The sequence below is a fragment of the Myotis yumanensis genome, unplaced genomic scaffold (assembly GCF_028538775.1).
Source record: "Myotis yumanensis isolate MYYU_CA2020_CCGP unplaced genomic scaffold, mMyoYum1.0.hap1 SCAF_1, whole genome shotgun sequence".
Lineage (NCBI taxonomy): Eukaryota > Metazoa > Chordata > Mammalia > Chiroptera > Vespertilionidae > Myotis > Myotis yumanensis.
This window is the reverse complement of record NW_027223752.1, coordinates 60,112,374-60,126,201: the sequence shown is the minus strand read 5'-3', so window position 1 is coordinate 60,126,201 and position 13,828 is coordinate 60,112,374. Positions and strand designations below refer to the sequence as shown.

Genomic DNA, 13,828 nt, shown 5'->3' with positions numbered 1-13,828 from the left:
GATACCATCACTGCAGTCAAAGTAATGAACACACTCATCACTTCTGAAAAAAGAAGGCATCTCCCAAATAAGGCCTCATTCTGGGGTACTAGATGTTAGAAGTTCAATATTAATTAAGGCAGGGGATGGGAGAAACACAATTCAACCCACAACACAGGTGAAAACCACTTTAAATGGAGACCAAGAGTTCAGTGATTAACTGAACAAAATATATATATACTGAACAAAAACAAAAGGTAAAATGGTGACATCTTTCTATTTATCCAATTGATAGAGAATTAATGTTAAAAGCCTGGTTCACATAAAAACATCCATTAACTTAACATAGGAAAAAATATAGATTGAGCTCAAAAGTAGATATTCCTTCAGCATAAATAATAACTATTTTGAGGAGCAAAAAGTATACTTCCTGGTCCTTTGCATCTTTGTCTCTGAAACGGCCTAATGCCTTCATCATAATGTACTAATGATTTGCTTGATGGAAGTACTTTTAACTGAGACCTTTAGGGAAAGAAAACATGGAACAGATTCGTGTCTTCTTTTTTATTTATAAGAGGTCAAGTATTTCAGGATTTTGAAATTTAGTCTATGAACGACAAGAGCTTTGTTCCTAATTTAACTGTTACTGTGGGTTACTTGTCTCAGTCAACTAAAGCTTGCCATTGGTCACTAGCAGACTAGACAAGAACACACAGGGTCCCACTTGAAAAAACTAATTTCCATGTTTCTTAATGTTGGGATCACTGTTTCTAACAGCTAACTTTAAGAAATAGTATGCATTAAGCAGTTACTGTGGACTAGGCATTCTGTAAGCAAAGCTGGGCAGTTTGCATGGGTTAATTTATTTATTTCTTAAACAACAATTTTATGAGGAACTATTTCCATGCCCATGTTATAGACTAAAGCACAGAAAGTTTGTTCAAGATCATTCCAAGTAAGTGGAGAAGCCAAGAGTTTGGCTCAGTGGATAGAGCGTCAGCCTGCGGACTGAAGGGCCCCGGGTTTGATTCTGGTCAAGGGCATATGCCCAGGTTGCGGGCTCAATCCCCATTAGGGGGTGTGCAAGAGGCAGCCAGTCAATGATTCTCTCTCATCATTGATGTTTCTAGCTCTCTCTCCTCCCTTCCTCTCTGAAATCAATTAAAAAATATTTTTTAAAAAAAACTCCCAATGGTATCAATGTGAACATTTAATATTGGAAAATTGGAGTTTTTTATTTTCTATTTTGTCTGTATTATTAATTTTAAAGAAGGCAAAAATAAAGAATTCTACATTTCAAAAAACAAACAAACAAACAAAAAACCTGGGCCTGCTTCACTTCACCATTCACATTCTTAAAAGAACAAGTGTTAGCATGAGCTAAACTAAATGTCAAATATTAATTTTGTCACTGGTTCTATAAGACTGGGAAATCTTTTCATCTATAAAATTTGGATAAAACTGTCTGGTTCAATTAGGGAAATGCTGACATTTTGCTTAGACCTCTCACCTTTGGATGAAAACACTTGACATATGCCCTTTGTTCTCATAAGAAAGGTTGTTGATTTTGGTTCTAGAACCACCACATAAATACCAGTTGTCTAAGTAAGGATTCATCCTGAGCCCCCCTCCTTCAATACCTGGTGTGTAACCTCTCCTCCTAGATCACCTTGTATTTCCCTCACCAGGGTTTCGTCTCAGCACATAAAAGAACACCAGCCGCCTTCTATACCAGCCTCCTGTCTTCCTGTTAGCTACTTTCTGCTTTTAATGCCATCTAGAACTGCGCAGCAGCAAGTAATGGCTTGCTTCACCCTCTTTATGCAGTTCAGGTCTCCAGACAATAATGGGCTTCCAACTTCCCTCTTGTGGAAACTATGAAAATGGGAGCAATGGGCTCCATGGGAGTAAAGTGGGACATCATCCCTCCTGTTCTCCCTTCCATTAAAGCAGATGAATGGCCCCTTTTACCTAAAGCCCATCTTCTGCCTATGCTTCAGGTTCAATCTCCTTTGGCTTCTGAGGACATGTTCACTGTTGATTCTCTTTTTTGCTAAAGCTCCAGGTTTAGTGGTCGTTTTAATGATTCCCAGTTCATGGTACACTTTCATCACTGACCCATGCAAAATCCTTATTTTTCGGTCTCTTCTATCACGTTTCATTTCCCATCCCTCACCCCAAAGGCAACCAGTGCATTTTGTTTCAATGTTCTTCTTTGTGTTTGTATGCTGTATTAGTCAAGGTTCTTCAGGAAAACAGAACAAATAGGAGGTGATGATAGATAGGAAGGTAGGTAGATAGATGATGATGATGATAATGATGATGATGATGATGATGATGGATAGATGATAGATAGATAGATATATAGATGATAGATATATGATAGATGATTGATAGACAGATGATAGATAGATAGATAGATAGATAGATAGATAGATAATAGAAATTGAGATTGATTGTATGGATTGACTCAAGCAATTACGGAAGCTGGCAAGACTGAAATCAGGCAGGCCAGCAGGCTGGGATTTCAGGTAAGAGTTGATGTAGTCTTGAGTCCAAAAATCTATATAGTGGAACTCGGGTAGGATTTCTATATTTCAGCCTTGAGGAGGAATTGCTGCTTCTTCAGGAAACCTCAGTCTTTGCCCTTGGGTGTTCAACTGATTGGGCGAGGCCCACCCACATATCGAGGATAAACTGCTTTACCTCCAGTTAACCAATTGTGTTTATCACATCCACAGTATGTATCTTCACAGAAACATCTAGACTAGGTTTTGAAAAAACAACTTGGTACCATTGCCAAGTTGACACGAAGTTAACCAGAAATTTCCAAAATATTCATCACTGTTGTCTTGTGTTTTTTAATTTATGTAAATGATACTGTGTTCATCCTTCCTATTCAAAGAGCAGTCTGTTAACAGGCAGCATTAGCATCACCTGTGATCTCTATACAAATGCAGAATCTCAGGTCCAGCCCAGACCTACTGAGTCAGAGTCTGTATTTGAACAATATCTCCCTATTTCTCACCCACCTGACAGATATTGAGAAGACTAAATTGGATGAACAGAAATTTTACTAAATATACACAAAAATAAAATTTAATGCATACGTATTCTAGAAAACATGTTAAGAATTCCCTCGGCCTTGCCCTAACCAGTTTGGCTCAGTGCATAGAGCGTCAGCCTGCGGACTGAAAGGTCCCGGGTTTGATTCCGGTCAAGGGCATGTACCTTGGTTGCAGGCACATCCCCAGTAGGAGGTGTGCAGGAGGCAGCTGATCGATGTTTCTCTCTCATCAATGTTTCTAACTCTCTATCCCTCTCCCTTCCTCTCTGTAAAAAATCAATAAAATATATTTTAAAAAAAGAATTCCCTTGGCCTTGTTAATTATGACACACATATTAATAATAGAATTAAAAATTGTGGTTTATTTACACATTATAATTCCACACTCAGAAAATATATAAGACGTACCTCCATGCAACAACATGGATAAATCTCACAAAAATTAATGCTAAGAGAAATAAGACTACACAAAGGGAATGCATACTGTATGATCCCATCTCTATAAAGTTCAAAAGCAGTTGAAATGAATATATAATATTTAAAGTTGTTCATATCTGTCAGTGTCATGAAGAAGTGCGTTAGAAAGTGATCAGAAATGGTTACATGGCAGGATTCAGGACTAGGAGAGCTGGTACTTTTATTTCTTGGCCAGAGCAGTAATTATATAGGTGTTTACTTTATAATAATTCATTAGATTGTGCACTCAAGTTTTATGCACTTTTAAGTATATGTCTTAGTGCACAATGAAAGGCTTAAAATGATTAAATGGAATAGATGTACAATGCCACGATCGATATTCAATAAATGACAGTTATGTACACCAAGACCTCAGATGTACTCTGCCTGATTGAGAGTGTGTGAGCTCTGAGAATTTTTCTGGAATATATTAAAGAAAAGTTTTAATATCCAAGTTTTATATTAATAAGAGTAGAAAATTCCATTTGGTAAACAGAGCAGCATAAGTAATATTTGAGTCACAAAAGCAAACTGTGGACATGGTTTGGAGAGAAACAGTTAAAGACTTAAATGCCTCTAAACCAGCCGTGGGCAAACTACGGCCCGCGGGCCTGATCCGGCCCGTTTGAAATGAATAAAACTAAAAAAAAAAAAAGACGGTACCCTTTTATGTAATGATGTTTACTTTGAATTTATATTAGTTCACACAAACACTCCATCCATGCTTTTGTTCCGGCCCTCCGGTCCAGTTTAAGAACCCATTGTGGCCCTCAAGTCAAAAAGTTTGCCCACCCCTGATAAACAATAGAACAACAATTCAGGGGAGTGGGTTGGCAGCTTACGAAGTGAGGAAGAAGGTCTCAAGAGAAAAAGAGAAGCACCTAAAAGGTAATGGGTACCTTTCCCCCAGAACCTAAGAAGGGCAAGGGCTCCCTTCCTAACAGAGGAGTGATGGATGAAATTTTAGGACATTGTCTAATACTCAATTTTAACTTGTCTATCAATCCAACAATAAGCATATTAACTGATTATGCGTTAATTGGTGTTGTGAATTAATCAGGGATCTCAGTCCCCAAAGTTTCATTAGAGGTTAGCCTTAGGAGAGGTGGTATTGTAAAGAAATGAAGGTATAGACACAGTGCTCAACATGACCAAGATAGTGCAGAAAGAGAATAGCAATCACAGAAAACAAGAAACATGTGAAGATCAAGGATTCCCTAGATGGAGGAGACCAGAGCAAAATGTGGTCAGAAGAAATACACTCCCTGAAGCGCTTGAGGGATATTGGGGGAGAAACTGGATTGCCTACAATGTGTGGAATAGGGGCTTGGGATGTTCTCCTCAAATATTTCAGGAAAGAGTGATCCCAACAGTCTGAAGTTGCCAGGAAATGGACACTTTGTCACCTGTGCCTTATTAGCATCTGGCACAAGAATTAAGATTTTTACCAATAGCCTTATACAAACAGACTTCAATTAAATATAAATGAAGGTCATTTCAAAGAGGGCTTGCGGGACTGTGACACCAGGAGCTCTTAACTCTGTGGCCAAAGACCGAAGTTCTCCATAGGATGCCATAGTCACTCAATACCGCTGTGTGTTCCTGAAGAGACATAGCCCTTCATAATCAAGACGGCTCATTCATAATCACCCATGATTGCTGATGTGGAAAATAAATAACTCAAAGTTTAATTTTTAAAAAATTGTAGGTGATCCTCATACCATAGAAGGAATATCCTAAAAGCAGTTTAGTGGCCTTAAAAATCCAGTGAAGGGCTTACTGTGAAAGAGGTAAAGCAAAGAACAAAACATGTAGCACATCTGGTTAAATACAACAACTGAACCTGATAAATGCCATTCGTGGTGCCTAGAAAACTTTGTTGTAGTCAGGTCTTCTCCTAAAGTCCCCTCTGTCTTCTCCCATAACTTCCTCTCCTTGCCTTAGAGAAGTTATGTGAAAGTCGTGGCCTTATGTTTATAAACATGTCTCCCTATTGATAACTATGAGATCTCAAAAAAAAAATTATGAGAGACCTCCAATCTCGTAGAGCACTTACTCAAAGTGAAGTGGGAGAAGAATTTGATTTCCTCTGCACAGAAAGATGCAGCTGGGATAAAGGGAGTGTACTACCGTACAATCACCAAAGCAATGTGCTTTTCTTCTCTGTACCCCCAACTGCCACACATACTCACAAACATACTCTTCAAACACTGATGATTCATGGAAGATAAACAAGGTGAGGCCGTGACCCCCCTGGAGAAACTTGGAGGAAAAGCAGAACCCTGTCACTATACATTTAGCATCCCTACACTGTTCTTCCAACTTTTTACATCACAAGTCACATAGGCTAATAAACAGAGAGGAAGTAATAAAAGACTATCTTCCTTGTGCGCACAATTAAAATTAAAAGTCACCCCCGAGATTCGAAAACTAGAGGGGAAAAGAGCAAACGCTCTATCACTGTGGTTTTTCCTTCAACAAGGTCTTCTTCCCTGGGTTTTGCTGCTGAGAATCATGCACTCATTCCATCTGCCTCTCTTGAATTGTCATTCTTTTGGTCCTGGGTGTTACCTGTTCAAACTGTGACAGCTTCACACTTATTTCTTTAAAATGCCCTCAGTGCCTCAAAGGATTTTTTGTTCATGCACACAGTTTTCAAGATATGAAGGGGCCTAAGAAAAGAACAATAATCTAAGCAGCCTCAGGCACATCAAGATTGAACAGAAAAAAAAAAGTGTCACTTCCCAGCTCCCTCTAGCTTCTTGGGGACAGATTCAGTCACTTAACTTCAGTGTGGTGTTGAGGTTTCTGGCATCACTGGGGATCAGACAAAAGCTGAGAGTCAGAAAGTTAAAGTTTAATGGAAACTGAAGTAAGTCACGAGAGTACATTTGGTGTATGAATCATGTAGCAGGAAACCAGGCCCCCAAACTCAGGATATAGGTTCCGGCCCAGACCTGCCAAGAACTGGCCTGTGTGACTTTGTGGAGATCATATGACTTCTCTGACTTCCATGTGCAGTATTTAAAAAGTGTAGAGTAACAGAATTTACCTTGAGAATCACTATGTCAATTAAATAAGGTTATTGATGTGAAATCTCTAAATATGTAACCAATTCCCAATAACTGTCTGGGAATCTGAATCTAGCCTTTTGGTGAGACCCAGTATTCATACTCGTATAAGGGTCAAATACCTGGTCATCCCACTCTGGTGCCAGAATATTAACACAAGAAAGTGTCACCCCTCCTAGAGAATCTTTATACAACTCACATTTTCTAACCTGAGAAGTCTCACCTGTCTTGCCATAATTATACCAGTTGCCAACTATCTGATAGCCAGTTTTCATTCCTTTGTACTTTTTATAGGCCTTTGTTAGCATAATGCCTGGAGCACAAGTAGGATTAAGATACTTGTAGAAAAAAATATAAAAGTATTTAAGGGAAACTGACAGAGCTTTGTTACTCAATACACTGAACTAACAATCTTAGTGGTGAGATATTCAAACCAAATTGTTTGCTTCTTAGTTATGAACTCTCTGGCAAATGCAATTCTTGTGCTAATGTAAATGGCACACTTTTCTAGATAGCTATGGAGTGAAGCATCCCTGAAAAGGTAATAGAGATATCACTTCTACCTAGAGGTGGTTATAAAAAAATTTAAAAAGCAATAGGTGTGTTGTATTAACTGAAGTGTTAATAAATGTGGTGTATTTTAAATTTTTACAAAATGAATCTTCCCAGTTACTTTTCTGAGGTACCATAAAAATCACATTTAGAAAAGAATAAACTATCAGATTCTAATTATAAAATAGTGTCAATTTCCTTTTAAAAATCATCGCAAAATAAGTATAACAAGAAACACAAATGGAAACAATCTTTAATCTAACTAGTAAGTCAACCTCAAACAACAAAATATATGAAAGAGCTTCCAAAAGTCCCACGGTCAAACAAGCAAGCAAAAAGATGCTGTGAGAACATCAAAGGCTACAATCTCAGAGACAGAAGGCAGGAATGAAGTCTCCAAATAGGTGGCACACCCAAAAGGCAAAACTCAGTGGTTCTCAACCTTCTGGCCCTTTAAATACAGTTCCTCATGTTGTGACTCAACCATAAAATTATTTTCGTTGCTACTTCATAACTGTAATGTTGCTACTGTTATGAATCGTAATGTAAATATCTGATATGCAGGATGGTCTTAGGCGACCCCTGTGAAAGGGTCGTTCGACCGCCAAAGGGGTCATGACCCAGAGGTTGAGAACCGCTGATAGAGTGTAATCACAGGAATCTGATCTGTACGATGTCTGCCAGGCTCCACAGCTCCTGATTCTTGATGTCCAGGGAGATGGCCAAAAGAACTGACTTCTAGCCCTGGCCAGTGTGCTCAGTGGTTGGGTGTCATCCTATGCACCTAGAGGTTGCTGGTTTGATTCCCAATCAAGGATCATACGGGTTGTGGGCTCAATCCCCAGTAGGGGCATGTAGGAGGCAATGTTACATTCTCACATCGATGTTTCTTTCTTCTACCTCCCCTTCTCTCTCTCTCAAAATAATAATAAACTATTCTTCAAAAATAAAAAAACAACTGACTTCTTTGTAAACAAGGAATATTTCTGGTGCCCAGCCAAAACATAACTTTGGTTCTTTCCCAACTTGAACCTTCTTCAAATGGGTAGTATAGAAAAAAATTCACCTCATTCAAAGATGAGTAGTGAGTGAAAAGAACCAGCACTGGAGTTGTAGAAGCTGGTCACAATTTTTTTAAATGTTGGAAGTAAAGAATAAGTAGTAAATAGTAGAAGAAAAATTATGATAAGGAATACTGCCATAGAGAAAATGAAATTAAAAGACAGCAACTGAATTAGAAGCATCAAAATAATTGCCTCCTTAAAAATAGCTCAAAGGATGCCTAACAGCTATGGAAATAAGTGAATAAGACAACAACAAGAGGAGGGGAAAACATGCCAAAGTCAGAAATAATGTGGGAGGAAAAACTAAAAACCATTTTTGAGATGAATATCACAATGAAACCAATATAAGGTCCAGCAGACATTATTAAAAGCAGGATAAGAGAAATGAGAAAAAATAAGCAAAATAAATGACAAGGGAGAGTTAAAAACAGAGAATATAGCAGATATAAACACAAAGAAGATCCATTTTTAAATCTTTTCCCCAAAGAAGATAATTGCAATGATAGTCCAGGAAAAGTGTAAATGTATAAGCAGCTATGCACTTCAAAATGTGGTAAAGCGAACTACTTCAGGCTGACACTTTTATTTAAAACTAGAGGCCCAGTGCACGAATCAGGATGGATTGGGGCCTGTCCTGTTGGGAGGAGGAGACAGTGGGAGGTTAGCTGGCTGGCCCATCAGGGCCGAGCCGGCTGGGGGTAGGGCCGAGCGTGATTGGCTGGCAGGCCCCACCCCTGATTGGGGTGGGGGGCCGATGAGGGCAGGGCTGGTCGTGGGGAGGGACTGTGGGTGGTGGGCCAGCTGGCCCCACCCCCAAATGGGGTTGGGGGCTGATCAGGGGCAGAGCTGGCTGGGGGAAGGGGCTTCAGGCCAATCAGGATGGGGCAGGGCCGACCAGGGGGAAGGGCCGTGGGGGGATTAGCCGCTGGCCCAGCCCCCTGATCGGGCTGGTTTGCTGGCCTCACTGGGCATCATAGAGACCGGTTTTTCCAGTCGTTACGGCCTTCTGGTCACTGGCTTTTTATATATATAGATAACAACAATAAGGTCACACAATGTCAAATGGGTACAAACCTTTCTGTCTACTCTTGTTTTCTGTATTTATCTCATGAACAAACAAATTATTAAACCAGCTCTTGTCCACAGACCACGCTTTGATTATCTGGTTTACACATAGCTTAAGAAATTGCCTAGAATGCGGCACAGAAAGATACAGAAAACATCAGAGACAGTGATGGACGGAATGCAAAAGACTTCCACCAGTTAGATCCTGAATTCTATCATACAGAATATTTGAAGAGATGATCCCTGAGAAATCTCCAATATTTGTTGAAACATGTGAAACTTCTAATATAAGCTACAAATCTAAAACAAAGTAAATAACAAGAAATCTATGCCTAGCTACATCACAATCAAAACACAGAACACCAAAGACAGATAATAGCATTAAAGCAGGCAGAGTAAAGACAGTTGACCTATAGAAAAGCCATAATTATACTGATAGCAATAAAATACAGGAAGATACTAGATAATATCTTCAAAATGATTTTTAAAATGATACTTTTAAAATGCTGACAGAAAATTATTATTAAACACAAATTCTATAACTACCTTGACAGGTAATAAATGGTAACAAAATTAAGATTTTTCAGACAAACAAAAGCTAAAGTTTAACAAATAGATTGTTACTTTAAAAAAATTACTACATATAGATTTTAGAAAAAAATAAAATTATTAAATTCCAAAAGAAGAACTGAAATAGAAAAAGAAATAGTGAGCAAAAATATCATGAACATATCAGTAAATAAAAACATGGACTGTATATAATAATCATAGTAAAAACAAATTTGGAGAATAAAGAAAAACAAGCTGCAATTAAAATACTTACACACCAATCTTCTTTCTCTCATTTAAAAGTATAAAGTTCAGGGTTATCTTTTTTCCCTAGATAGCACATATGCAAATATGACATGCTGGCTTTTTTAAAATTTTGACTTTAACTGTTGAATATTGATCAATAATCAAATAAGGCAGAAGAATAACACAGAGGTTATTCAACTGATAATTTATAACTAGATATGTAATGCAAATACTGCTATATATTCTCTTTTGTTATTTATCTAATTCATAGGCACATTCTAGGCTTATAAGATTATATCTATAGAAAACACCACCTGAATTTAAATTATTTAAGGCTATTATAACTGAAAATGGTAAACAGATACTATTTGCAAGCACAAGTACTAAAGATATATGCATTGACTTTTTGCATTAGGTTTTTACTTTTTTATATTGAAACTAGAGGCCCAGTGCACGACATTCGTGCACTCGGGAGGAGGGTCCCTCAGCCCGGCCTGTGCCCTTTAGCAGTCCAGGAGCCCTTGGGGAATGTTTGACTGTGGCTTAGGTCTGCAGGGAGTGGGCCTAAGCCACAGTCGGACATCCTTAGCGCTGCTGCGGAGGCAGGAGAGGCTCCCACCACCACCCCTTCGCCACCCGTCAGCCCAGCTTGTGGCTGAGTGGTTCTCCCCCTGTGAGAGTGCACTGACCACCAGGGGGCAGCTCCTGCATTGAGCATCTGCCCACTGGTGGTCAGTGCACGTCATAGCAACCAGTCATCCCACTGATTGGTCAATTTGCATATTATCCTTTTATTATATAGGATTATATAGGATAATTTCAAACTTGAAGAAAAGCTTCAAGACTTCAAAGAATTTCCACTTATCTTCAACAAAAATCTCCATTGTTGACATGTTACTTCTTTTACCTTTCTCCCTCTCCACATTTTTTCGTGAACTGTGAGAATAAATTGCCGACATGAAGTTCTTGTCCATAAGTGCAGCATAATGCATTTCCTAAGAATCTAATCTGCCCATTTCTATTTTTCTTTCCTTTGACACTTTTTGCAAAAATAAGTAGATACATGTATATTTTCCATTTCCCCTTATCTCTTACACAACAGTTAGCATACTAGAAATGCTCTTTTTTACTTTGTTTCACCTAACAGCATATCTTGGAAATGCTCTGTATGAGTTCATAGCAATCTTCCTCATTTTTTTATACTCCTGTGATACTCCCTTGTGTTAATGTACCATAGATTATGTAACTACTCTATGTTGACTATTCACGTTGTTCCTAACATTTTTCAATTACACATAATGATGTAATGAATGTACTTGTGCATATGCATTTTACGTATATTGCTATAAGAATATCTTTGGAATGTTTCCTATAAGCAGAATTGCTATATCAAATGACACATACATATTTAGTTTTCTTAAATGTTGTCAAATTGTCCCTTACCAGAGTAGTATAAAATTTTATTTCTTATATGATTATATAGCAGTAATATTGTTCATACTAGACATTTAGGGGGCAAATGCACAAAGAAAAAAAAGCAGCAATCCTTATTCCACAATTACTGGAGTACTTCCTTCTGGTGGTTCTGTTTTATCTTAACTTACTTAACTTTTCCTGTCATTGCATAGATTCTTTCCACTTTTCACAGAAGGGAGATGGACATTTTGGGGTCAAAGCTTTATAGAGCTTTTATTTCATTAAGCCTTGCTTTTCCAGAAGTGAAATTTCTGGGTAAAAGGATCTTAATCTAGATTGCTTACTGGAAATGTAGTACCAGCAGTAGTTCCTAACAATCTATCAGAGTGCTTGTTTTCTCAAATCTTTTCTATATTCTTGATACTTGAAAAACTAAATGTAAAAATCTACTCTTCACAGTTCTCTCATTTCTTAAAAATGCTGCTCTAATATTCCTTGCTTTATTTACTATTTCTAGAAAGTCTAATGCAAGTATAATTCTCTTGGCCTTATAAGTTACATAACATTTTTTTCTGCAGGCCCTGAAAATTTTTCTGAGTCTTTAAAGTCTAATGGTTTTACTAGATATGTCTTAGAGTTGGTTGTTCATAATGAATTTTCTAAGGTTTCCTATAGATCCTTTCAATATGTATATGCAGGTCTATTATTTATGGAAAGATTCTTTGATTTGTACTTTCATTGTTTTGCTTTTCTTTCTGCTTTATGGATTCCAATTATACATATGTTGTATCTCTTTTGTCTGACTCTGATTCAATCACTTTTTTTCTGATAATTTTTACATCTTTCTCATTTTTATTCTGTTGGCTATTTTTGCTGGCTTCATTCAATACCCCTTATTCAATTTTCACGTATACCAATTCTCTCTTAGGCAAATTTAGTCATTTATGACATTTGTTCTTTATTACCTTTCAGTGAGTCCAATCAATTATTTTATTTCTTTTTCTTTATTATCTATTTATGTTATTAATCTTTGAATTTCTGATTTGATATGTTACTTCACATGTGTTTATTTGAGGATATTTAATTCAGTTTGGGATATTGATACTTTTCTTTATATTTCATGGTTGCTTTTGTGAGAAATTTATCATCAGCTCAAAAGTTTTGATTCTCATTTTCTGACTTTTTGTTTTGTTTCATTTTGTCTTAGATAGCTTTATACAGATAAAATTGTGGGCATCCTTACATTGCATGAACAGAGCTAACATTTAGGGTGGTTTACAAGATGCCTAGGTTTGAAAATGTTCTCCTCCATCAGTATAGCACTTTCTTTAATGTGTGAATTTTTTTGAGGGGTCAATGAGAAGTAATCTTTTTGTCCTTACCTTTCTCAGTTTTGTCTGGAAAGATTTTAATTTTTCATCTCATGCTTTTTTCCCTTTGTCACTCAGTTTGCAAAGAATTACTTTTTCTTCATTTCTATTCTCTTCTTCTCTTAAAGTATTTCCCTAAGACTTCTTCCTAAATCCCTACAAACTCATTAAACCCTTCTCTGTATCCAGGCTCTGATCTCCCAGTTCTACAGAAAATTAGTATTTATTTTTCTATTTGCAGGTTAGCTTGAAGTTTTAGTGTCCTCTGCATTCTAGGTATTTTAAAGGCATAAGTTTTGTGTGGTTTTACTTTACCTTCTTGATCTGTATAATTTTGGAGAGTAGAAGCAGGGTAGGTTTGGAGAAATTTGTATTTCAACAGCTACCATTACCTCAACTTTCAATGTATTACCAAAAATTTTGCTTGAATTGTAGACACATTACTCATAGCAAGTGCCTTTATAGGATTTCACAGTACATACAAAGAAAAGCCTGTAGAAATCCCATAATCCAAAGTTTTATGATTTTTTTTCATTTATTGAAACAATATGAGGTTTTGTGTGGGTTTTAAAAAAAAACCCTTTGGCATTATTAATCCTGAAAAATCAAGAACAAAATATCAAATTAGAGAACAGTCTTTAGAATTATGTTTTTCCTACTGCCCTTCATTTTTCACCTTCTATCCTTGAAGATTTTATCATAAATTAGCACTTACTTGTGGACTACATTTTGGAACCACTTGGAATTACTTCAGACTTATCTTCAGTGAGGTAGCTATGACCCAGAGGGTTTAGGTGACTCATCCAAATTCATTTAAAAGCTTGACCAGTCCAGCCCTAGCTGGTTTAGCTCAGTGTCTGCCTGCAGACTGAAGGGTCCCAGGTTCAATTCCGGCCAAGGGCACATGCCCGGGTTTGCAGGCTTGATCCCCAGTCATGCAAGAGGCAGTTGATCAATGATTCCTCTCATCATAGATGTTTCTATCTCCCTCTC

The 13,828-nt window shown here is 37.4% G+C and overlaps 1 non-coding gene across 1 annotated transcript; it reads left to right on the top strand.

The window, feature by feature from the left end:
• Positions 1-4,991: 4,991 nt before the first annotated feature.
• Positions 4,992-5,120, top strand: LOC139001374 (small nucleolar RNA SNORA25). The gene has a single exon (XR_011469970.1). It is a non-coding gene; the product is annotated as a small nucleolar RNA SNORA25 (small nucleolar RNA).
• Positions 5,121-13,828: the final 8,708 nt, after the last annotated feature.